This window comes from Dromaius novaehollandiae, unplaced genomic scaffold (genome assembly GCF_036370855.1).
Source record: "Dromaius novaehollandiae isolate bDroNov1 unplaced genomic scaffold, bDroNov1.hap1 HAP1_SCAFFOLD_27, whole genome shotgun sequence".
Lineage (NCBI taxonomy): Eukaryota > Metazoa > Chordata > Aves > Casuariiformes > Dromaiidae > Dromaius > Dromaius novaehollandiae.
This window is the reverse complement of record NW_026991415.1, coordinates 2,523,477-2,548,203: the sequence shown is the minus strand read 5'-3', so window position 1 is coordinate 2,548,203 and position 24,727 is coordinate 2,523,477. Positions and strand designations below refer to the sequence as shown.

The 24,727-nt window shown below is 40.0% G+C and overlaps 1 pseudogene; it reads left to right on the top strand.

Moving 5' to 3' along the window:
• Positions 1–2,312: 2,312 nt before the first annotated feature.
• LOC135326298 (kinase non-catalytic C-lobe domain-containing protein 1-like) overlaps positions 2,313–24,727 on the top strand; it is a 63,160-nt pseudogene continuing 40,745 nt past the window's right edge.

Below are 24,727 nucleotides of genomic sequence, written 5' to 3'. Positions count from 1 at the left end.
CAATCATGAGACCAAGGAAGACCACAAAACAATAGAATTACTAATGAGAGCAGAAGTTTATTAGACACTTTTCTGGAAAATATACCAATCCATATTAGTTCCAGTTCTGTCCTGCCTATCAAGGCACTTGTGATAAGGCTAAGTCCACTGCGACTTCTGATTGACAGAGGAATCCAGTGCTATCGTATATTATAATTAACCTGGAGTACACTCTTTCACGCTGTCTATAAATATTTCATTTTGTTTTCTGCTTTGTAGATATTCTGCTTGGTATGAATAGTTCTTAAGTGGAACAAGCAAGTTAACCAGGGGGTCAGGGAGACAGGTCTGAAGCACCTCTAATCACTCAGCTATAGTTAGTCTTTTCCTCTGGCAATATCTACCCAAGCCTGGATTCAAGCCCCAGGTCCAAATATTGCAGGGTAGAGGTCTGAACCTGAGTCTTCTAATCTTACAGAGAAATGCCCTTTTGCTCAATTACTAATTGCTTTTAGCAAGTGAATATCTGTCAAACAAAAGATACTCATCTTTTCAAAACTCCTGCATGCATCCTTTCAAAGCATGCAATTTCCATGAAGCATACATAGTTTTGATTTCAACTACCATTTTACAGAAATGTTTATGATTGCTTGCTCAAGTGATTGCAATGGTGTGCTTATCTAAGCTGTATGTATGGATGAGTGTAGATTTTAGACCTAGTTTACACAGTGGAGAAATTTCTTTTCTCTTTTTTTTTTTTTTTAGACTAGTTACGCGCCTGGTCCATGAGAGTCCAGAACTTAGGGAACTTTGGGCAGATCATGCTGCCCCCAAAAATTATTTGGCCAAATACTGTGGTGAAATGTGTTATAAGTTAAATAGTACTGACATTGGGGTCATGTTGGGCCTTGTTTCCAGAAGTGCCAGGCACTCACTGTTTCTCATGCTCTAATATTCGTTCATAGTTAAAAACCTGAGTTACCCAACTATGAACACACATATTTTAGAAACATTTGTAGTCATGAAAAACGTTTTGTTCCCATCAACTGAGTTCAAAATGTTAGTAAGAGGACAGCATATATACGAAAAAATCCAATGTTTGGGGGTTTTTTTTAAGTAGTATGTCATAATTATGGAATATATCCAATTAATATTTAATTTGGGAAGAATCTTATAACTGCTAAAGGATGATCTTTATGGGACAGTTAATCAGAGTATTTTTCTTTGTTCCATGGTGTTTATTGATGCATATTTTAGTAGAGTATTACTCTTGTACTACATACGAAATAGAATATAAAACCCTTGCTTTGCTTTATGTATTGTGCACAGATGAACCCGTTAGCACACTCTATTTTGACATAAAATTATAGGAATATAGGAAACAATAACACAGATAGTGCTATCATTTTCCAACTACCTGTAGTTGTGAAATTTAATGAGGCAAGAAAACAGCCTCTTTGCTCCATCAGCACCCTGCTACCACGGAGAAGGGAGTTTCCGCAGGAGCTGTGCGCAGCCACCGAGCCGAGCCAGGACGTACCCGCTCGTGGGCCGGCAAAGCGGGCGCAGGGGCTTGTCTCCGGCAGAAGGCCGGGTTCCCCGTCGCTGCATGGAAGCGGGAACCTGCTTTTCCCACAAATCGTATTTAAATATGGTGGTTTAAACAAAAATGTACCATATTCTCGTACTATTTGTGAACCTCGATCATGAACCTTCAGGTTTAAAGCGAGCATTGAGGTCACCTGAGGTACCCCAGTCGGGTGAACAGCAAAAATATCGGGGCTGGGGGGGATAAACCGATAACCACTTTGACGAAAACGGCTTTGTTTGTGCCTGTTGCGGCTCGGACGCGTGTGGGGAACCAAACCCCTGGCCACCGGCCTAGTTTCAGCCGCGGGAGTAACCCGGCGGCCCGGGCTGCTGAGGAGAAGAAGACCAGCCCAGTCGCCAGGGCCGCGGCCGGACCCACGCCCCGCGCCGGCCCCTGGCGCCCTCGGTGGCCGCCGCCGAGCGGGGCGGGACGGGACGGGGCGGGGTGGGGCGCGGGCGGCGCCGCGGGGGACTCGGGGCGGGCGGCCGCAGGAGGGCGGCGGCGCCGCGGGGAGGCCGCGTTGTCATGGCAGCGCTTCCCGCGCCCGGGGCTTAGCCGGGCGGCGGCGGCGCGGCGGGGAGAGGCGGGGGCGCCCCCTGCGGCCGCCGGGGGGCGAAGGGGTTAAGCAGGGAGGGCGTGAGGCCCGGCCCGGCGCCGCGGGGGTCGCCGCCGGGGGCAGCCGGCGGGCGGGCGAGGGCATGAGCGGCGGCGCGGCTGCGGCGGTGAAGCCGCCGGTGCCTCCGCGGGCGGCATGGAGGGTGTCGGCGCCGCCGAGGCCGGTTTCTACGCGGAGGAGGAGGCGGAGGAGGCGGTGAGCTGCTACGACTTCGAGCCGCTGCCCACCCTGCTGGAGGATGAGGTGAGTGCGGGCACGGCCCCCCCTTCCCCCCCCTCCCCGGGCCGCACCTGCGCCGCGGCGGCCGGGGCCGCGCCGGGAGTGGGGCCGCGGGCAGCAGGGCCCCGGCCCGGGGGCACCGCGTCCCCCTCCGCCAGGCCTCTCTGGGGAGCTGCTGCCGAAATCCGGCCCCCCAAAAAAAGAAAGTTGCCAGGTGAAATTACCGCTCTCCAAAGCATTCCGTTGTTTTTTGTGCTGTCAAGGCATTTGTGACCTGCCTTCTCGCTTTTACAAAGCCCTACTATAGAAACATTCCTAAATTAATATTTTTGAGGTAGGTTTTGAGGCTTTTGACAGCTGCCAATCACATATAAATTGGTGCATTGCCCTGGCCACTCTTTAATCACATATAATAATCCCAGCTACCGAGTTGCTGAGTTGGCTTGTTGGGTGCCGGTCCATCTCCGCGGTGCCGAGCAGAGTCATCGCCGCTGCGCGCGGTGTTTCGTAACTCCTGCCGTGCCCGGGGTTCCCAGCACAGTCATGTTGCACGCTTCCTTCTAGTACCTGGCAGAATTTCTTACATGGGCAAAAGCGGTTTCAGCAGCGGCCAAACAGATTTTTGTACTGCCGTTTCTTATGGCCCTGTGTGAAAAAAGGCCTTTGTCAGTGGGAAATAAGCTGGGGAATTTGTTTATTTTGTGTTTATTGCACCAAATAACCTGTAGCTGAATCCTGTTCTGTAATGATGTTTGCCTGAATGTGTTTGGTTTTCCTCTTGCTCATCTTTCTTTGCATACTTTCATGTAAAGTGTGTTCCTTACCCCCAGGGAATATTTTGATAAAATGATAACTTTTTGGTTTTACACACCGAAACCAGATCTAGATTTGTTTATATCTTGTTATATCTCCTGGTTCACGGACCCAAACTGAGTCAGGAAATGAGGGTGTGCAAAAAACAGTCCCTTCAAAGTTTCACAATCCATTTTTTGGTCAAGAGTTTGGCTCTTCTGCTGTTAGCTGAACTGATTTTTCCAGTCTTGGTCTAGAGTTTCTTTTTGTCAGTCAGATGGGTTCTCCTCCTCCGTTATCAATAGCATTCACTGTGGTAGGCCTCCTTGGACTGGTACATGCAAAATACAGAGGGAAGAGGCCTCCTTTTACACATTTACTCATAATTAAATAACCTTGTAGAGAAAGCGAGTATGACCTATCACCTGGTGATTGGAGAAGTTAATTTAAAAGGGCTGCTTGGAGGAATAGTCAATGGGTTTACCTCAGCATCCAGTGTTTTCCTTTAAATATGAGTGATTTAATGAATCATGTTTGGTGTATTTTTCATGGTTCTGGGACAGACTGTTTTGAGGTTTGTGTCCCAAAGTACCAAAAAAAAAACCAAACAAACAAACAAAAAAAAACCCTTTGCAACAAGACTTAGTTGCCAGAAGGCTGTGAATGCTGAGACACCTGAGCTTTTAGCTGCTTAGTCATTTAGCGGAGCCTGGGCTTCCCTTGGCTGAGGGGAAGCATAAGGGCAGAGGCTGGTGGCTGACTCCTCTGCTTTGCAAAAGCCAACAGGCGCAACGGGAAAGCTGCCAGAGCAGAGGAGCAGGGAGTGCTGAGGATGAGGGTGTATTTGAAACACCTTTCTTTACTAGGACTTTCTTGGTCTCAAAGGTGCCTTAATATTTTGTTTTAATTTTTTTAGAGAAGTTGTGACCAATGGGTTTCTCCTCCTGCTGTCCCTCCCTTTGCTTAATTACATATACTGCTGAATCATTTTATACTTTCTGAAGAAAATGTAAGGGAAAACTGAGAACTAAAGTGCGTAATTAAACCATGGTTATCTGACCAGTTCACTTTTCATAGTTATTAAACAGTAATTGCTTTTTGCAAGTCATTTTGGCTGATAATGAGATGAGGGAGGAAAGACATCAGCATCTCCGTTATGTAACGAATGCTCCAGTTTTTACTGCAACTTTCCAGTGGTCCAGACAAAGTATTGTATGTATGTCAGTCATGTATGGGTGCTGGCTGTGCTTTTTCTGATAGGCTTTGGTCTAGCTTACCAGAAACTCCTGTGTTATATTCTTGAAACCATTTTTTTTTCAGTGAAGACTCTGTTTCTTTATTGTTTTGAGGATGCAAGCTGAATGCATGTCCCAGCTGTTTACAGTGCTTGGTTCCCTGTATTGACATGGCTTTGCTACAAGAGCAGCTGTGGTAACTAACCCCAAGATAGTTTGGCCATTTGGAAAAATACAGGGGTTCTGTGAAGCAAATAACTTCACCTGCTGGTCTTTGGAAGGAGGGAGGGTTGCTGTGTTTTCATATCTTTGCTCACCATCCATTTTTGATGTAAGCCACTGACTGTTCAGCATTTCGTAGGCCTTTTTTTTTTTTCCCTCTCCTCCTTTCGCCTTACCTAAATTTCTCTTTCACTGGAAGCGAAGATAAGCTTGTCTGACATGACATCATCACCACATTTCATTTACTCCCAAATAAGAAGTTAACCACAAGACAAAGATGGCTTTGTAGATCAGAACTATAGATATTTCCTACTGCTGATTAATGTCAGCTCTGAGGTCACACCTGACAACCACAAAGTAACCTCAAAGCTTGGCTGATAAGAAATCCTACCAAGTCCTATATAATCTGGTCATGATTGGAAGTGGACACTGAGGCTGTTTTAAAAGCTTGCAGATTTTATATGTTTTGCAGTGCCTTTCTTGTCCAATTCTATCCCCATCCTACCTATCAGCTTGCTCAACTCCTATGCCTGTGGTTTGTGGTCCATCTCCTGGTCGTATGCTTATATTTTCAGACATAAGAACCATGTGCCACCCTCCATGCTTGGAAGAACTACACCATAAAGATGTATAAAATTTTCTCATCCACCCTCAAAATTTGATGGCCAGTAAACTTGCAGCATTATGCACATTGTGCCGAGTACAGTTGGCAGAGAGAAACAACGCGAGCTCTTGTCTCGTGTAGCTGAACTACAAGGGCGCTTGCTGTTTACTACATAGTGCTGAGCTCCTGTGAGGCCCAGCTCCATGAGCAGTGCTAGAGGGCACTGTAGTAATACTGCTGTTAGTAAATTAGTCCCTCCTCAGAAGTGACAGAAAATCAGAACATTAAAAATAGAACCATATAATAGTAAGTGTGCTTTATTTCCTACGCATTCCCCCCCCCCCCCTCCATATTTATGAAGCGTTGCACTTTGGACTAAAAAGCAAAATAAATTTTGGACTCATGTTTGAAGGATGAGTGCAATACTTCCTTCTCTGAAAATCTTGTTAATAAACTGTTACAGCTTCTGTAAATAGTAGTCCAATCTTATTGATGATCTTCAGTATTGAGCTATGTAAACTGAGTTAAAACTATATTTTCCAAGTTTCCTCTTCGGCAATGTAAGTTTAAACCACTAAGTTTCAGTTTGCGTTTCTGAACTGTAAGATACCTCACATTCTGCTTTGCTGATGATGATATACTTTCTAGTTTCAATATGGTAAATTCTGCCATTCTAGAGAGAGTTTAATAGGCCACCCAATTTAAATGCATTGATGTGCATCTTGAATTGAAGGTATATTTATTATCATTCAGAAGTAAAGGCTTTATTCTTAATTATCACATATAAATTAGTGAGAAATGTATTATGCATGATTAATAGTGAGTATAGTTTTGATACACACAGTGACTTCTGTAGATATTTCCATTCTTCTGTTTATCTTTCCTACAGACAGAATCAGGCTTTTTTTTTTTAAAAAAAAAAAAGTTTTTAAATTTTGTTTTTGTTCTCAGGTCTTCCAGTTCATGGAAATTTTACTTCTCTAGCTACGGGTGATGAATTAGTTCAGTATTCTAGCAACATACAAAAAAAGTCCAGCTGCATTCAATCAAGCATTACTTCTGAATGTCTTGACCAAAAAAGCCACATCAGAGCCATTTTTTTTAACTGGACTCTTTATAGCCTTCCTTTAGTGACAAAGTCAAAGGAAAGTTGTAAGTTGAAAGACTTATAATTTAGGACAGTAACTTAGTTTCTAAGTCCATAAACTATTATGATTGTGAAGAACCCTGGACATAGAGGGGAGGCCTAGGACAACCGAAGCGTTTGTATTTTTGTTTAAGTCAAAGCTTAAGAAAAACTTTCCAACAGCATGTTGGACTTTGGAGGGCTTATTAAATGGTCTACACAGTTAATCCTCACAATAGCATCATTCTTAAGATGGCTTAATTAGGAAGGTACTTTTTCCCCAGATCACAGATGGCAAAGGGAACTGCTGTGAAGAGAATTTAAAAGTAGCTTATGCAAAAGCACTCGGGAAAGTTCAAGAAAGATGTGGATTAAACAAAAACTTTCTCTGCTCTCACCTCTGAATGTTCAGTTTCCGTACCTTTGGTGCAGGGTTGATATAGTTTGAATAGCTCACAAAAATACGTTTTTGGGGGTTTTTTTTTTTTCCTGTTAACATGCATTGGTACCTTCATTCAGGTTAACTGTGCTCCTTACGAGACTTATGGTGTTAACCATGATTTCATGCACTTGGTGTTTCTTGGGGTGTTAATCAGGGTCCTAGAAAGTCTGAGAACTTGCTGGAAGCTTTACATTGTGTATCAGAGATTACATTTGACACAATTGGCTACAAGTAATGTCATGAAATGCAGAGTAATTTATGAATTCATGTCTTGGCAGGAGAATGTGTCCCTTGCTGATATTTTGTCACTGCGGGATAGCTGTCTCACGGAGCAAGATATCTGGGCAATTTGCCTGGAGTGCAGCCGCTCTCTGAAGAGCATCGCCCATTCTGCGATCTTCCAGACACTCTGCATCACTCCTGACACTTTGGCTTTTAACACCAATGGCAATGTATGCTTCATGGAACAGCTCAGTGGTAAGTATTTGTGTTTCCAGGCAATTTGTTTCAAAAGTATGAAGACTCATGGTGAGAGGCTGTAGTAAAGCATTATACTCTATTCCTCAGACCCTTAATTAAAATGAAGGAAAAAATACAAAACTTCTTCAGAAGTTGGTGAATATCAGTCTGTATGAAACAGTATGCTCAGTTTTGTGAACGGTCAGCAAAGACTTCTGAGTTTGACCAGAAGACTTTTCCCAGCTAGAAATATTAGCCAAAAAAAACCCCACTTTTTTTCTCCAGTCCCTTTAGAGTTATATCAGTTTGTAGCTAGAAGATCCATTCTAGTCCCTATATGTTCTATTCAGATTTTTATTATATCTTCTTTAACCTAATTCCTTTTTAAAAGGATGTCAGAATAAGTGTTGTTGCTTTTTTCTTAGTCAAAATCTAGATCACAGTAGTTGGAAAGAATGGGATAAGGTAATTTTTAGACTAATATTTGCATTCTTTAGAGTCAAAAATCGTATTTCAAATAAGAACGTAACATCATAAAACTTTTTTCATAGTTGTTGTGGTATTTGTTTTGTGCTTTGCATGACTTGTTTTAGTCTAATTGAATAGCTGGCAAGCAATTGATCCATGACATTGCCTACGTTCAAGTGCTTAAAACGTGGGCTAATGGGAATTCCTGTGCAAAGCAAATGGTGTACCAAGATTTTGTTCTCTGGATACACAGTATACTTTGAAGTGACTTTTCATTAGTTCTGTTTAAAGAAGGTTGTGTTTTTCCTTGAAATGCTGGAAGTTACATAGATACACTGTTTATTTCTTCTCCCTGTTCATCTATGCCCTAGGATCCCCACCACCCCCGCCCCGCCCCGCCTTTGCCTCCATTCTTGTTAGTGTTTGAAAATACAATTTGCTAGTTAGGTGCTTCTGGAAGTTGTCTTTCTGCTTTCTTGTACTTGTAGCCTATGGATCTATTTTTCTGGAGGACAGTGATAATCTCTGGATCTGCTTGCCAGACTTTTTTTTTTTTTCCTTCCTAAAGTAAGTGAAAATTAACAGCCTGTCACCACAGCTTCAGCAGAGAGTTCTGCTTCCTGCAGCTTCTGTGGCTCTGAAGCCAGTGACAGACATCCAACGGGGTGTTGTGCCAAAGGCCTCTTATATCCTCTTGTCTCTTCAAATCAGACAAATCTCCACTGTAAACATTATACTGCAAGAATCCAGTGAATTTCACCAGTGGTAAAACCGTATGCTTGTGCAGGCTTTAAACCATCCCATTAAAAGAAAGGGAAAGGGTAGCAAGGAGAAGGACAGAATGAGCAGTAATCTATGGGAGAAAAACAAAACTTCCCCCTTTTCCTCCTCCTTCCCCCACCCCTAAAAAAAAATAGCAGGAAAAAGTGTGTGGGGAAAAATGCAGAATTAGTTGTGTATCATCTTTTCTCAGTGGGGAAGCAGAATCAGGAATGTTCTAAGGAGCTTTAAATCAGTTAGTAGCATCTGGATGTTCAACCATGCCAGATAGCTGCAATATATAAATACGTAAAGCAAGTCCTCTCTGGACCTTTCTACCATATATCTGAGTTTAGTATCTTCACAATAAAAGAGCTGTGTGTTTTGCTGCTTAAATATAGGCACAAAAATTCTATTAGAGCTAAAGCTGTGTATGAGTATGCAAAACCTGTGAGCATATTTCTGCCCCTGGTTGAGAAAGGAAATTTATAGCATTCATATATTTATATAACCTTTTAAATAAAGGAAATATATAGGCTCATAAATGCTGTCATCTGTTGGCTTCACAGAAGGATAGTTTGGGTAAGCTGAATATGTACTTGAAGATGAGGTTTTTGGTCAGGCACTCTTTAACCCCAGTGTTCTTGACCAAGTTCATGTGCCATCAGTACAGTGTGATGTTACATGCATGCTTGAATGCAGCAGCAGCTTCAGTCCCTCTTAGGATGCTCATTTTTTCCTTCTACCTCTTGACTCAGCAGTGACTGTGGCAATAACTCAGTTCTCCACTCAGCAGCGTGCAGATGGGGAATGCACTTCCAACTTTATCGTAATAATAAAAAGATAGTAATTTTAAAAAGAACAGAAAGGCCAAGGTTCAAAGTTGGCCCATAGAAGAGGAGTCAATTAGCTATTTGGATTGTTTTTGCTGGCTGAACCCTTATCCCCCAAGTCTTTAGTGGAAAACTGAATGGAAGTTTCCCATTAATCAAATCAAACCAAACCAAACCTGCAAGCCACAGCTGAGCCACACCAGCTTAGGTGATAACTTGGTCCAAACATAAATGTCTGAAGGCCTGCAAAAAGTGGTCAGACAGGTTAAATGTATTTCTGCTCTCTTTTTTTGGTCTGTTTTGTTTCTTAGTCGGAAGTATGGGTTTTTTTGCAGGAAGGTTGAAAATAGCATTTCGTTTTATTTATGGTACTCTAAATATGGATAACATGATCTTCGTAGGTCAGATATGAGTGAACCAAAATACTGTTAAATATCTAGTTTCTTTTGTATCATGAATGTATTGCCAAATTAGTATGTACTTTAAATAAATACAAGTATTAATTTTTAATGTGACACATTTACTCTTTCTTTCAAAGATGATCCAGAGGGCGCCTTTGTACCACCAGAATTTGATATCACTGGCAACACTTTTGAGGCAAGTTTATAAATTTATTGGTAAAATGGGGTGGGGGGGTTCAGTTGTGTTGATATTTCTGCGGTACCAAATGCTCAGCATTCTCAATGTATAATTTTGCCACATTTTAAGTTTCATTGTGCTGTTTTGAGAGTACACTGTGCGTTTTGTAGGAATAAAACAAATTTAAAATGCTATGTTAATTTTTTTTATAAACATTTGTTTACTAACTGATAAAATGGGAGAATTGGTCTACCCTAAGCCACAGCTGGTCTGTATTATGTTCACTGGTATCCTTCACTGGTTACATTTGCTTGTTTGGGGATTAGCCATGAACTTTTATGACTAAATATAAAATTTGCTTGCTGTCCTCTTCAGTAAAATAATTCATGGAAGGGTAATCACCAATTTTATCTTGGAGTTAATGAAGAAACAAATGACTCTCTGTTGCTTTGCAATGCACAAGTGCTCTACATTGTTAAATTAAATTAGATTTAAATTGTTTAGACTAATTCATTAGCCTCCCAAGTCAACCATCTCATTGCCTAGTGCAAGAATGCTTGCTTGCTTAATTTCTATAGAAGACTTTTTTAATACAGTGTTTTTCTGGCATGTATTTCTAGATAATTCAAATGGTTTAATTAGCAACATGTTCCATTGTCATTCAAGGTATAAAAGACTTTATTCTGTTGTTTCATAGTATGATACAAATAACTAGCAAGAGTAAACAATATCTTTTCCATAATTATGTTTATAATTATCTATATTTCCCCAGGGGAGAAGGGTAAGTGAACTTTAAAGTGTAGTACTAGAAGTGAGATGAGAGTGATGAGCCGGAAGGATGAGAGTGTAGTATCACAGAATATGAAGTAGCACAGTCTTTGAAGTTTAGGGATATAAAGATTTTTCCCTATTGCTATGCCTTGTTAATGTATTTATATAGGTCAGCAAAGCTTTAGTGATGTTGCTGTCCTCCCCAGACTCTTTTTTTGAGACACTTTATTTTGGGGCGCTGAGGAGGGAAAGGGTTCAGGAGGGGACCAGTGTTGCATGTCAGCTTGGCAGTTGTTGTATTCAGATGTGTTTGGGGAAAGCAGGTCCTGAAGTCACCCAGTAGTGCCTATTTATTTGGTTCCTTGTTTTGTTGTACTTCTGAAGCTGCTGTTAAAATCTGCTGAGATAAATGTTCTTTATTCCTTGACTCTTAATAAGCCTTGAAAGCATGAGACGAAGACGTTTCTAATGGGAGTAACTGAATTTGGGATTTTTCAGTTTACAGCCTATTTCCACATTTCAGAGTCCTCTGGTCTTCAATGAGATCACTTTGTGTGTTAGGCAAAATTGACTAGCCAGTATTTTGACAGTGAAGATTTATGGAATTATTTGCTTTTCTGGAAAACTTGTGTTTTTTGCCCTTTCTTCACCTCTAGATGAACTCTATGCTATGTGTATAGCAAGTGGACACACTGGAGGAGATTCTAAGACCAGGGCGATGGAACAAGGTGAAATGGGAGTTTGGAAAGGCTGTAAGAATACTAAGTGACTTGAAATTCTAGTTCTGTCTGAAATACAAGGCCATTTTATCCCTGTCAGGTAAAACTCTTGTTGTCTATATGCAGGTTTAGTGTTTAACTCTTCTCTTAGGGCAGTACTTATCAGTCTCTCATGTCCCAGTGAATCCCAATACCAGGCACAGCACAAATGACAAACATGCAGTCGGGGAAAGCTGTTTGAGTCAGGAGTGGCTCTGAACGTTGACCCTTTGACTTTCTCTGCAAAGGCCCTTGAAGGCACGCATTTGTATGGAAGAGGATCAGTGTCAACACGCTTTTCCTCGTCCCACTGACTGTGAAATGCGGTAAGGGCTGTGCATGCTGACTTTTGTCCACGGTTCCCATTTCTTTTATCTAGCAATTGGGGAGCCTTGTAGAGCAGGAGAGGGGTGCAACAAGGGGTGTCTTGTTGCCTCAGCTGTCTTCCATTGACCAAGCTAGCTCCGAAGGGCAATGCACAAGACCGAAAAGCCAGGGCTTTCCCTTGCATTGAGATGGAGGTGTATTGTTTTATCCTGACTTTGTATGCATTTCATCAGGCAGCTGGGTGATTCTGTGTGCTCATGGAGCTTTCAAAGCTTGACCTCTTACTGCTTGTGGAGTTTGGTTCAATCTTAAGTACTTTTTAGTAGCAAATTAGATTCTGTCAGGAATTCCACACTGACCTCAGCTTGCTTTTGCTTCTGCAATTTTAAGACCTACAACAGGATAATCCTTATATACCTGTTATGGGGATTTTTTTTTTTTTTTTTTTTTTTTTTTTTTTTTGAGCTAGTCATCTCCTTCCCATCGTTAATACTTCGAGCTCTTCTGTTCTCTTTTTCAAAGGAATTGACACTTTAGTCTATCCCTTCACCCACAGTTGTTACCTCCAGGTATGTAAAAACAGAATATCACTGATATATACATGTCTGTGAGCAAATCCTGGATGCTTATGCTTTCTTAGCATTGTATGATTCTTTATACTATATCAGTAAGATTGGTATAGTATATATAATAAAAGCTCCTCAACTTTTGTGTTACTGCTCCTTCCTTGGTAATGGCCTTACTTGGTTGTTTTTTTTTATTGAAGGAGTGTTTTTGCAGCTGCTTAGTGTGCTTTGATGAGAAGAATGGGGAGCAGTGTTTATATTGAAACTGTCCGATTCCAATATAAAGAAAAAAATCAGTATTGGAACTGTTAATTATGTTCAGGATCTTTGATAGCTGTTACTCCAGTGTCAAAGCTCAGCTGATCCAAATTGCTTATGTCATCCAGAGGACTTACTTGGTTTGAGGGTTGACCTATTTTGTGGCTTCTAAAATGGAGCCACAGAATGGGGGTTGTATAGCTATTGGATGACTTCCCTTTTCTAAACTCTTTAAAAAAAAAAAAAAAAAGTCTCAAAGCTATAGTTATTTCAACAAGAGATGTTTTGTTTCCTGCTTTGTGAATTACTGATCCAGACCTCTAACAGAATTGTGACTCCAGTCTAATTAGTTGCTAAAGTTAGCTGGCACTCGCAAGCACACAAGGGAAACAAGGAGCAGGACACAGGAAACAAAATGAAATGCATTACTCTCCTGGTGTCTGAAGTAACAGTATTAAAAATTTGAATTTCCAATGAGAATCTCAAATAGCAAGAGATCTAAAGCTCGGTCCAAGGGACAATGCGTGGGACTGAAAAGAAAGTAATTGATTTCATGTGGTTTGTTGTAGAGTTGTCGTATTTGCTGACCTGCTGTCTGTTTGTAAAGTGGGAATAATGATAACAGCACCTTCAGTTACTTTTGAGAGTAGGAAGGTAAAAAACAGCCCTTCAGGGACTTGCCAGCTTCAGTGTCGGGTATGTTATAGGCTCTTCAGAGAGAAAAATGTTAAGAAGTAGCAGTGAAAAGGGCTTTTGGTGTCATCAATGAAGTGTCTGAGCTTTCCGACTGGTGACTTCTTTAGTGCTGTTACAGGCCCAACCTGTGGGGTTGGAATCAAAGGGCTGGGGAGGGTTTCACTGCAATAAACAGTTCCTTCTGGGTGTTTGTTCACTTTTTTTCTTCCCTCTCTTTGCTATCCCCTTACAAGCTACTGTTATTACCGGTATGCCCTAGTAGCTGCACTCTATTAAAGGCTGGTGCTGCCAAGAGAGAGGGAAACAGGATTCTCTCCTTTCGTAGGAGAGAAATTTCAGAGTTACAATCCATACTGTAACTCCAGAACAGAGGAGAATTTCTACACAGTCCACTTAATACCATTTTCACTTTTATTCTTGATGCATATCAAGGTGTGTGATGTGGCTGTGCTCAGTAAAAGTTTTCTGATGACGTTGTTACTTCTCCGCATTGGCGTGATTAGTCTCACTTTTCCACTTCTGCTCTAACTTGGAAGATGTCTGTATGTGTTATAAGAAATACTGACCACTCTTCTCGTTTGCACTGAACCTTGAGCCAAAAGTCAGTTAGCAATAAGCATCTGAGTATAAAGGCTAGCTTCAAATTATCTAATGCTTTAATCGTATGCTGCTGTAGGAAGTGGTATAGAATGTGACTTTTTTCTGTTCTAGAGAAAAGAGACTGAGATGTAAAAATATAGATTTGAGACTTCTTTTAGAATTTTTCTACTTGAATATTGACTGGGCTTAACATGGTAACAAACAGTCTAGCTTCAGTATAAGCTAAGTCCTGACTCCCTTCTCTGCATATGAAGAGCTTTAACTTTTTCTTAATGAAAGTGGTTACCACTTTGTTTTCTTGCCCTGAGTAGTACAGTGCTAGACCTGGAGTTTGACCAATGAGAGGCACAACAGGAATAGTTAAGTATTGGTGAGTTCATTAATAGACTTATTTCCATAACTATCACTACAAGTTTGCCTCAGGTTAAAAGCACTGGCTGTCTCAAACCAGTTTCAAATAGCTATTTGTCTGTATCACAAAACTGCCATTGAGTCTAACACAGAGGTTCATTGATGCAGAACCCCACATTTCTGAGTTATGAGCTTGTACTGAGATGAAGGACTGATGTCTGCCATGTGTGAACTTGGGTTTATAATCTTCTAATAATATAGCTATTCAATTTTGCTTGTTCTGATGAACCTCTGTAATAGAAATCAGTGAATATCCAGTCTTGACTGCCTTTTTTTCTGTCTAAAGCAGACTGGATAATTGAGAATATAAATGCTTCTGCTAAATGACTTCCTTCATTATTTAGAGGTGATAGAATGCTATAGTTCTTAAACCTCAGTGTGCAGCAGGGTTAAAAACTTTCAGGAATAAAAATCCAGAGAAAAATGATATGGAAATGAACGCTACCTTTGGGGAAGGGAGAAATGTGGGACTGAGAAAGGGAAGAAAGTAAAGGTCACGCTTCTGTTTTTCTCTTCTAGAATTTGTTTTTGCCTTTTCCTAACAAGGTAGGAGAAGGATATGCAGATCTCTCATCTGAGGGAGAACCAGAAAAGGTCAAATACTGCCTATCTCTTTGCTAGAATGTGACAGCTGTCCACTTGTACTTCTCAGTGTGTTACAGTAGATGAATTTTTTTTTTAAAAAAAAAAAGTCCAAGTGTTTCAACAACCTTAAAAATAAACAATAGCCCATTCTATATAAGCTAGTGTAAATAGAAAAGGCAAGCTAAAAGCATTAAATTTCATCAAAAACTAAATAGTTAAGATGCATATGGCTGTTATTCCTATGAAATGTGGCAAGGAAGTTGGATGGATACCATATATGTATAAATACTTTATATACATATAAATGCATGGATTGAAATGCCATATGAAACCTACTGATCTAGGCAGCAGATCAAAGAAAGTAAGGTTCAGGCTGATCCTACTAAAGAAAACGGCTGACAGTCTGGTATTGCAGGTATTTCTCACTAGTTGATCATTACTGAGCTAGTGTTCGGGTCTGAGCTGTTGGTCTTTCTCTGAATATGAAAGCCTCCATCTTTTTCCCAAATCAAAACAGCAGAAGGTATAAAAGAAGTCTTGCCTTTGCCTCTTCCCTGGCTTTTTAAAGCAGTTGCCTGGAGGGTTATAGGATGATGATCTCTACTGTTCTGTTCCTTCTTCAGCTCTGGGTGCGAAAGGAAAGGGAGATGTCATTTTACCTATTCTTCTAGTGGCTTTTTTTGGTTTTGTTCTTTTCCGATGAGGGAAATAAGTCTTTTGAAGCACCACAGCTTGCTTTATTTTGAGTTCTGTTTCTCCTTAGCTGACTTCCCCTGAGACTCTTCTAATTCTGTCTAGCAGTGGCAAAGCTTGTCATCAATGAGTGGTACCTTGTCTGTCCTTGTGTAGTCTCAACTGTTCTGTCTTCCAAGTGTTATTTAAAGCTGTCTTTTCTTTCTCTGACAAAAATAAATTACTTTTGGTTATCTATGTCAATTCTGTGCTATCGGATAGGAAAAAGGATCCTCCTGTTCTTGCTGTTACATCATCAGCCCAACTGCGGTTCCAATCATGAACTTTGTGCTGAGCAAATTTCACTCTTTAATGGGTTTCCACAAAGAGCTAACCAAAGGCAGATTATGAGGCCAAGAGGAATTTAACAGCTGGGTTTTTTTGTTTCTTTCTTTTTTTTGTTTAAACTAAAGAATCTCTTATAATGTGGATGTAAAACTTGATGACCCCAAAAACCTACAGTTTGCTGCTCAGTTCTGAAGTTGAGCTTGCAAGGTTCCTGCAGTGTCCTTAACGTTAAAGATGCACTAAAGGCAGTGGTGGTGGGTTTGGATCAACTGTTATCTCCAGCCTTTTCCATATAAACTGTTACTTCAGGTTAGTTCTGGTACCAAAGCTAAGGATTTTATTTCCTCAGAAATGCATTGCAAGTGGCTTAAGCTTTCTCAGATGGTACTTTATCCTTGGAGCAGGTGCTGTATGAACCTACAGTAGGTACTGTACAGCAGGTAGTACCTACCTGCTCCAGAATTCATGAACTTCTGAGCCCTTTCACCAGGTTTAAAAAAAAAAAAGGTGTGTGGGGGGGTGTCAAATGAGGCTTTCCTCCTTTGTTTCAGACATAATGGCAACAGGTATTTTCTTTTTACCCAGGGCTGCTGGTCAGTCTGAAGCTATCAGTTTTGAAGGAAAAGCTCATGAAAGTAGTAAATGTTATGTTTTACATGTACAATTTTTTGTCTATATGGGCTGTACAGTTCAAGTCATATTGCACAATACATCAGTTTTATGGCTGAATAGACAAGAGCATGGTTTACGTGTGCTTTGAGTTTACCCTCTTCTATTTACATTCTGAGTTTACCCTCTTCTATTTACATTCTGAGTTTACCCTCTTCTATTTACCTTCTTGGGATACACTGAGAGCCAACTATTCAGCTCATTTGCCATTAGTCACCTACAACTGTTCTGTGAAAATCAGTGTTTTAGGAGTATCAACAGGATTTGAGGTCAGAGACAGCTGGTGATGTTCTGTGAGTGTTGTCTCACAAGATATGCAGTGGGATAAGTTCAGAAGTGTTTCACCAGCTTTTTACATTTGGAGTTCATCAAAGATCCTTATATCTCTTCCTCACAGAAAAAATCTTGTGCAGGAGCTGCTGACATTGGGCTACACCAATCTAGATTATTACTTCAAAAAAGAATGAACAGATTACTGTACAACAAAGGATATTTTGTGATAGGATATGTTCTTCAAACACAGTACTTTAGACTCCTGGTGTCATTGGTTCATGGCATGTCAAGGAACAAGGATGCTGCTCGAGTTTATCGGCCTGTAATGTTCTAAATGGGAAACAGTAAAATGTGAATTGTGTGTGTTCCCCTTCAGTTCTTTAACTCCAAAACATGGAATAAACATCCCCCAACATAGGACTGCATAAATGGATTACTCAAAGAGCAACAGATTTTATTACCAGTAAGCAGCCTCTGTTAGGTTTAAGACAAAAATAATATCCTTTTTCTTTTTTCCGTTTTTTTTTTTTAACAAACAACTTTGTGTATTTATGGGGGAAAAAAAATCTGCCCAGCATGTGTATAACTGTTTCCTAGGTTTCTTTGTTACTATGTTTACAGAGAATAAATTGTGTTAGTTTTAATTAAGTGATACCTGTGGCAGGTAACTTAAAAGTGAGGAGGTTAATGGCTGATAAATCATAAGAAGTGTTGTGATATGTGAAACTCGCAGTTTCAAATAGTTGAAAAAAAATTACGTTGTTTAGGAAGCTTTAAAGATAAATGGATCTATAACTTTTGCTATCTAACCTCTGCAGTCTCCGGCAGTTTTACTGCTGTACTCTTGCTTACCTGTCGTAATTATACTTTTACAGTCCTGCAGAAGTGGAATCAGCTGGGATATTATTTATCAGTTCTAGGAGTGCCAATCCTTATAATTAAGGAGGGACAATATTGGGATGGAAGTGTAAGAAGTATCTTCTTAATTTGTCCTCTCTCCCTGCAAACACATGAGTTATTTCATGCACTAGTGTTATAGCATGGTTAAAATTACTCAAGCTAGGTAAGGTCTAGCTCTTCTGTATGTTCATCTTCGTGTGACTTGTTAAAGTGCAGTGAATGCATATGAAGGTGACTGGCAGTGGCTCAAGGTATATCTCACTCTTGACCACAACAATTAGGGTAACAGTTTCTTTGTTCTTCAAACTATATTGAGGTCCAATTGAAAATTTCCTGCTTTTGTAGCTCTGGATTGACAGTATTGCTTTTCAAATTCATTACAGCTGCACATACTAGCAAATTAGTGTATGGACAGCAGGCACCCATTTTTGTAGCTATATGTAAAACTAAAACAACTGCTAAAATAAAATGTTTGCAGGTAGCATGCTGATTGCTGTAAGGCTATTGTAAGGTGTTTTTAAACAAATTTGTACCTCCTGTCAAACAAGACCCTAAAAGACCTAAAAGTCTTGTATGCAGCTAGCTAAGCAGATGATTAGAACTGAGTTAAAAAGTGGGCTTTAAAAAATTTCCTTTGTCAAAGTCCTGCCCAAATAAAGAAATTGGAAAGGACTGTAAGCTCTGGCAGGTTAAAGGAATAGAAAATGGAATAAGGTGAGCTGAAGCCTGAAAAACTACCAAATTTTCTTTTCAAATCTATCAGACAAAGGAATCCTGCCAGTCTGCAAAGTCAGCAGATGATCAAGTTACAAAAGAATTCTTCAAACAAGGCCATGGCAGAAAAATTGAGTTTAACTTTTTTAACCTGTTTTCATCTTGGAGGGCCTTCAGGAGGTTCCTATATTGCAACTCTTCTTTATGGGGAATTCATCAAAAACTTTGTCTCAAATCAGAGTGTCAGTAGAAGAGACTATGAAGTTGACAAATTAACAAAATAAATTTCCAGGAACAGATGGTGAAACGATTCATAAAAGAAGCAATTAGTTAGAGTAAGATTCTTTAGCCTGGGAAAGAGTACCCTCAGGGAGAGGTTATTGTAGAAGTCTGTGAAGTCTTCAGTGGCAGTGGCCATACAGAGTGATTATTTGCCGGATCTCATAAACATAGAAGTAGGTGGCAACAGTGAAACGAACACAGGGTGGATTCAAAATAAACAAGAGGAAACACTACTTTGCTCAATATGAAGTAAGCTGTGGAAAAGAATTGCATGTGGATAAAGTTTAGACAAATTCATGGAGGAAAAAAAATCTGTCCTGAGCCTTTCCAGGTAAGAGGCCCGGACTGCAAACTGGTGAGATTTGAGTGCCTTGCTAGGTAAGCATCACCATGCAAATACCCTTTTCTTGTGTTCTTCTCTAGTATTCGCTGTTGGAGATGAGACACTGGCCTCAACAGATGCCGCTTTAAAACATTGACAGTTGTAGAAATAACTAATCTTTGGGTGTTACTTTACCAAGAACCAAAATGTCAACCAGCGATGTCAATATGGCACCTCTTCCTCCCCTTTCCCCTCACCTGAAGGAGTGCAGTGTTTCGTATAAATTTGATTATTGCTTTAGGCTCTCTGCCTTTTCTCTCTACGTTCTTTGCAAACCAGAGATGCTACTTGTCTGATTTGTTAGAAAGAATATTTGATAGCTCTGTTTTAAGACAAAAAGTTTATTTAAGACTATTGCCCTACAAATCTCTGAGACACGGTCGCAGCGAGGACAGTGGCTAGCTCTGTATGTGCACCAGGCTTCCCAAGTCTGAATGACTGAGGGCAGCGGGTGATCACTGGCCCTAATGATCCTTTGCTAACGAACAAGCCCTATGAAGGCAGGACAGGGTACTTGAGGCTTTACTGAAATAAGCCCAGTGGGACTGCTTCCCTGATCCCACTTCTCTCCTGTGGGATTGGGAGAGAGCCCGTGTGAGTGTATACATATGCCAGCAGCTCTAAGATCAATCATCATTGCTGTGGGGGGAAACGGTTTGATGCAGCTGTAGTTCAAATTTTATTGGTCTTTTCTGAAACTTCAGTACGTCTCCCTCTTTGGTGGTTCTGCTTCAAGGCCCTCTGGACTGTACTGAGCCCGGGCAGGGGAGTCTCCCTTGGGAGGGCTGCAGGGCTGGAGGCAGAGCAGCAGGGACTGAGCACTAGGAGCTGGCTCTCAGAGACCTCGACTCCCTGCCCTTCTCTTGTGGTGTGGTTAGTCTGTATTGTTAATTTTGTTCTTTCAAAAGAATAAAAGCTATGACAAGCATTACTTGTTTAAGTACAGCTGCTTCAGATGGAAATGTTTATGGGCAAGCTGGAGTTTTATAAAATTCAGGCAGTTCCTTGCAAAGGCCATTTAAATTGACTTGGAAAAGAGGTCAGATGCTGGCACCACTTCAGCTGTTCATATAGATACCTCTTCGCCATTTGATGTAGACCCTCCCAAGGCAACAAGCTCATTTTTGTTTCCCCTAGTCTTTAGGTTTGTCTTTCTTATATACATAAGTGTGTATATATATGCATGTGTATATACACATATAATTATATACATGTTTTTTTGTCTTAGGGTCAGCTTTATGGTGAAAATCTTATGAAACTTCCTAAATGTTTGATTTGATACACTATTGATAGGGGAAGTGCTTGAAACACTGAAAATAGGAGTCTGGGAATACAAATGCTAATTTTCTCACTTCAGCCTGAGTGACTAAAGTAGTCAGAGATCACAAGAAACCTAAACATAGTAAGAAGGTGGTGTAGGCAACATTCAGTCATAGCAAATCTGCTGCATGCTCTTTCCTACTGCATTTAGATTTTGCTTGGTTCATTTCTCTTTATGTTGTTGTAGCACTGCTTTTTAGATGATTGTATCTGTAAAAGCTTACTTGTATTGTGGGATGTAAACCGATTGCTCGACATTCACCTGTGAGCAGGTTAAGCCTTCTAAGCTTTCGCTTAGGTTTTAGGCCAATAAAGGGGCAATTTGAGAGTGGGAATACATGCACGTTTCGGCTGTGAGTAGATTATTTGAGAATATCTGACCTGTAGTTGCATTTCTTTCCCCATTTTTTAAAAAGAAGTCTTTTGGGGAAGAACTTTGCAATGCTGTTCCGGACTTCTCAACTTTTGCGGGCACAACAAGGAACAACTGTATTTAGAAGGGGCAAAATGAAAGTATGGCATCAGTTTAAAATGTTATTTTTCCAGCATTTGCTGGTAATTCAGGAGCTAGAGTATACTTTCTGTGAATAGTCTCCAATAGTTTAGCACTTTTATCCTGCAGAATAATTAATCTAATGTCTGAAGGGCCAAATGAATTAAAAAGCTGATATTTAATGCAGCACTTTCCAGTATTTACAGTTTGCTTATGCAGAAAAGCATTTGGTCCCTTTGTAATGAAGGAAAGTATTAAAAAACTAATAGGCCTATTTCCATTTCATTTTGTTGCTGAAGAACATTACTGTCTGACTTCATTTGGCTTAAAAATAGCACATTTTAGAATGAGTCATGAGTCAGTGAAAAGAGACATAGCTAAATATTAAACTTATTTTCTTAATAGTAATTTTTCTTGGGCATTAGCTTGAATTTGTTTATAAAATTTAGAGTTTATAACAATTCTGAAGCTTTCATTTGTGGAACCTTTAAATGCTTTGAATTTTGAAAGGGTGGAAATATCTGCAAATGTCCAGCAATCAAAAAAAAAAAAAAAGAATGGTGCAAGTTCAAATAAGGGTTAGATATGAATGTCAAAACAGAGTTGTCATATCCTATTCCTGTATCTTTTAGTAAGAAATATTTTACAGTGAGTATTAATTCTATTGCGTTCACTTTTTCAATTCTTTTGGAAGACTGAAATTTCCAAACTCAGTGGAATCTTGATACAAAATGTAAATGGTCATTATTCATAATTGCAATATGTGAAATGCTTATGCAGTCACTATTCAAAAGCTCTTTTGTCAGCTTTTTCTCTTTTTCTGTATTGTTTATCTGTAAATACGAGTTCCTATAGAAGCTTGCTTCTGCCAAGCAGTAATACAACAGAGCCTCTGTCACACTCTGTGTGTAGGCACTGGAGCTTTTACTGCTTCTCCTCATCTTTTGATTTACAGATTTGAAAACCAGAGGATCCTTATTGTTCCCTGATTTTACTTCTGTAGTGTTCAGTGGTCATAAAATGGCATGAAGTAAGCCAAATAACTTGCCTGGAACTAATACAAGCCTTTTTGAATATATTGCTCTCATGATATAATGTTCTAATGTGATGGTAGAAACGGTCCTCTCCCTTGGTAAGTTCTTCCAGTACTTAGCCTAAAAGTTTTAAAAATCAGTAGTATCTCTATCTTTTTGAATTCTTTATCTGGTTTTGGTTGGTTGTGTTGTTCTGTTTTTGTGGGGTTTTTTTTGAACTTCTGAGTTTTGTTATGCCTTTTTGTGTTGAAAAACACTCAATTTTAGAAGTTATCTTAATTTGGAGCTACTTGTATGATTATCACTTTCAAATTTTTCTCTCAAATATATCGAGCTCCCATAGCCTGTTGCTGAAAGGGATATTTTGAGGACCTCAAATCATGCTTGTGGTTTTTCTTGGAGCATCTTTCCTCTGTGTTGTTCGTGCTGGTTTGGGGGGGGGGGGGGGGAGCTGCCTTTTTTCTTGCTGTATTTGCGAACATTAGGCTAACCTTGTCATCGAGTGGATGTATGTCTCTACCACCAAATCTGGAAATCCTGTTTTCTAGCATGACTTCCTCCCTTTCCCTGCACCCTTTTCAAAGTTGATACTGTAGTGCCTGCCGGCACAGCCTATGTTTTTTCTTACTAGAATTAGTCTTTGACTTAAAAGTTTTTTAGGAACTGTGAAGAGAGTCTTTCTTGAAACCTATAGTATTTATTGGCTTCTGGAAATATAGCATGCTTATGCTATAATGCAATAGTTCTTGTAATTCATAAATCATTCTCCTTGGCTAGATTAAAAAAAATAAAAGTTTTTCCCAGAAAATAAGAAGAATTAAAAAAAAAAAAAAAGCAAGAGGGGAAAAAAAACTTCAGTGGAAAAATTTTTAAGTAAGAAAATTCTTAAGACTTCCAAAGTAGTGCCAACTTTCACTTGTCTTCCAAGAGAAGGAAAGTTGGTTGCTGCTCTTTCCTGTTCATTTTCTACACTACTTATAAAACACAATGAAAACTTAGGTTAAGCATGAGAGTGTTTTCGCTGAGAGCAGTCTGTTTTAGTGAGCCCTGAACATTTTATACTTGTGACTTTGCTTTATTTACTGCGTGTAGGATCTTGCTCTCCTTTCTCAGAAAGTCAGATCATCATCTTAGGCCTAAACTAGTAGTATTAGCCGCAGATCTGGTGCATAAACTGGAGGAACGCCCCACCTAGTGGATGGCCACAAACTCATTCTCTCATTGTTCGGGCTCGGATGGGAAGCTAAGATTAAGCTGAAAAAGCTGTTCTTTACCTGTTGGATACCTTAATAAGAGCAAATGCAAAGGGGGATACTGTGATGTCAGCACCACCATATGTCAAAGCTGCGTAGCTGTTCCTTTTAAAGCTTTTTATAACCAATATGTCTGATAAATTGAAGTCTGTCAGCCTCCTGTTAAACTTCCCTATTTCTGTTCCCTCCTGTAGTTATGAAGTAGGTTCTTTGAAGTTAGTGTAACTTGAAGGGACAGAAGAGCTGCAAGCATGGCTGCAAATCCCATGTAAAAATGTACCTGTGAAAATTTGTGTTAAATGTGATACGTATGGATAAAATAAGACTGAACAGCAAGCAGTAGGTTTTTTAAGGTCTTATTAATGTGCTTATCTGTAGCAAAATAAGCACAATTTTAGATATAACATGCACCCTATCTTCTCATTTGGAGTATAAAGGAAAGATCCCTAGAGATACATAGATAGCCCTGGTTAAACTAGGGAAGCAAAATACATTGGGATGCTGTAAATCCAGATGTCCCTTGGTGTGACACCATTTTCTTTTTCTGACTGAGAATTAAAAATTTCTAGACCCAGATGGTTGGACATCTTATTACTTGATTGGCATGAAATATCAAAGTACCCAGATACGTGTTTTGACTTGGGAAACTCATTCTAAGCTATGGTAACCGAAATAGCCACCTTCAAAACTGGATTTTCTGGATGTCAGAAGAAGGAGATATCTCAACCCAAGAACTTTCTATGCTAGAAAAAAAATCCCTTCTTTCTTCATTATAAGAAGACTGGCGTATCCCTTGTACAGAGAGAGATGTGGTGAACTTTAAAGCAGGACAGCAAAAGGGAGTGGAAGTCGGTGTTGTTGCACCTAAAAGACACTTCCTCATGCTCTTAAAGACAGACTAGGGGTACAAGTTTTACCCCACTGTGAACAGAAATTGTGAAGAAGAGGGATGAGATAATGTCATGTTGGCCTTGCTAGTCCTGCTCCCTGTAATGTCCCCATCCATCTTCATATGGATGAAGAAAATTTGCCAAAAGAGAAGATTAACCAGTGCTCCCATCTTTGTTTTCTTTGTTCCCTCAGAGTAGTGTTGCTTATCTTTCTGTCCTGCTTTTGGAGTTGGTATTTGAGTTGTAGATAATGAGATTATAACCAAATATACTTTATCTTCCTCACTGAAAGAAGTCTAGATAATCTCTTATTTAATCTTTTGCATTATGTATCTAGAATAGACACTACACTCTGTAAATGAAATCAGATCCTGAGGAATTGCACATCTTTTGGAGAGACTTAAACATACAGGTAATGTCCAAGTGATAAGATATCAAAAGTGGTGCCTACAGAAGTCTGTGAAATTCCACTTTTGAATTGAGCAAAAAGAGGAGGCAGGAACAAGAAACTTCCACCCGTATTTTAGTTTTCTGGCCTTTCCAGAAGTATTTTGTGTGCTAAATGCCAAGATGGGAAAACAGAACTGTTTCAAGAAAGTTG